This window comes from Octodon degus, unplaced genomic scaffold (genome assembly GCF_000260255.1).
Source record: "Octodon degus isolate 3935 unplaced genomic scaffold, OctDeg1.0 scaffold00033, whole genome shotgun sequence".
In the NCBI taxonomy this organism is placed as follows: Eukaryota; Metazoa; Chordata; class Mammalia; order Rodentia; family Octodontidae; genus Octodon; species Octodon degus.
In genome coordinates, this window is record NW_004524609.1 from 9168582 (window position 1) to 9170162 (window position 1581).

The 1581-nt window shown below is 39.5% G+C and overlaps 1 non-coding gene across 1 annotated transcript; it reads left to right on the top strand.

The window, feature by feature from the left end:
* The first annotated feature begins 1472 nt into the window (after positions 1–1472).
* On the top strand, positions 1473–1579 carry LOC111816509. The gene has a single exon (XR_002820886.1). It is a non-coding gene; the product is annotated as a U6 spliceosomal RNA (small nuclear RNA).
* The last annotated feature ends 2 nt before the right edge of the window (positions 1580–1581 follow it).

The following is a 1581-nucleotide window of genomic DNA, read 5'->3' on the forward strand; positions in this document are numbered from 1 at the left end:
GGTCGAGCCTTTATATTTTATTTATTACAACAATTTTAACACTTTCTGTTCATTATAATTAACTCCAGAAATCTAAAAGCAATAAAACTGCTCCCTCCTCATGCACAAGAGTTTTGATTTAGTTGATCCACAATGACATTCAATTATTTACAGAACAGGTTCTGATTATATGACAAGGGTAGGTTCTGTTGGTCAATATGGATTCCTGATTGAAAGTGGCATATTTTCTTCTCATAAGTCACCCTCTTTCCTTGTTAATGAATTGCAATATCTGTAAACACACAAAACGCTAATTGAGAGCAAGCCCAAAAGGAAGATAGTTAAAAGCTTTGTCTTGACGTCAAGTTTTGAAGATGAAATACACTCCTGGTTGCTGGTGAGCATTCCCAGTGTTTGTCTAGCTCCTCTGGCATCTAAATCTAGTCAGCTCCACAAACCACATTTGCTGCTGATCAGAGGCAACTCTAGTTTGCTGGTTGAGTGGGAGTGGTGCAAGTTATGTGCCAAGTCCAATAACAAGATCTAGTCTGAACATGATGTGGTGGACAATGCTAAGGAACTGCGATAATGTGGCTCAGTAGCAGAAGTGGACCTCCTAGACTTTTGTGCTCTCAGTCTTTACCCTCCAAAGGGTGTCTAACAATAACCTGAGAAATCAAGGAAAACTGAACAGGTGAGGGTACCTCACGTCGATGAAATGCTAATGGAAGATTATAAGAAGCCATCTGCTGTGCTTTTTGGAACATTTCAAGGGACAGGGAGCTAACTCAGTGACACAGTGTCTGCCTGGCAAGAATGAAGTCCTGAGTTTGATTCCTAGTACCAAAAACAGAAAGAAGGAAGGACGGAAGGAAGGAAGGAGGGAAGGAGGAAAGGAAGGAAGGAAAGAAGGTAGGAAGGAAGGAGGGAAGGAGGGAAGGAGGGAAGGAGGGAAGGAGGGAAGGAGGGAAGGAGGGAAGGAGGGAAGGGAAGGGAAGGGAAGGGAAGGGAAGGGAAGGGATATAGAGGAAGGGAGGGGAGAGGGAGAAAATGTTACAGAACGGACCTAGATTTCACCGGATTTGATTTCCTTTAGCTATGAGCACAGGCTTGCAAGAAAATTTATTTCAGCCTATATTTTTGTTATTAGAACACATTTAAATCTCTCTCCAGCTCACAAGCTTTGGTTTTGAGGACCATGAGATATCACAAGATGGAACCAAGTCAGAAATAGTTGCTTACAGTTATGCATATCAGGTTTTCTACTGAGTGGTTTATATGACAGTTATTTACTAGCTTTGAAATTGTGCTCAAAGAACTGAATTTATTAATTATATTACAATGATACCACAATTTTATGAATATTTTTTGAAGCGGACATAAAAGTTTTGATTAGGAAGAGCTGAATTGAAGATAAATTCAGAACAAATATTCTATACTGTTACACTTTTTTAAGGTAAATTTTATAATTTCAATTTAAAAGTCATACAATTGTGCTCGCTTCGGCAACACATATACTAAAATTGGAACGATATAGAGAAGATTAGCGTGGCCCCTGCGCAAAGATGACCTGCAAATTCGTGAAGCGTTCTATATTTTTTA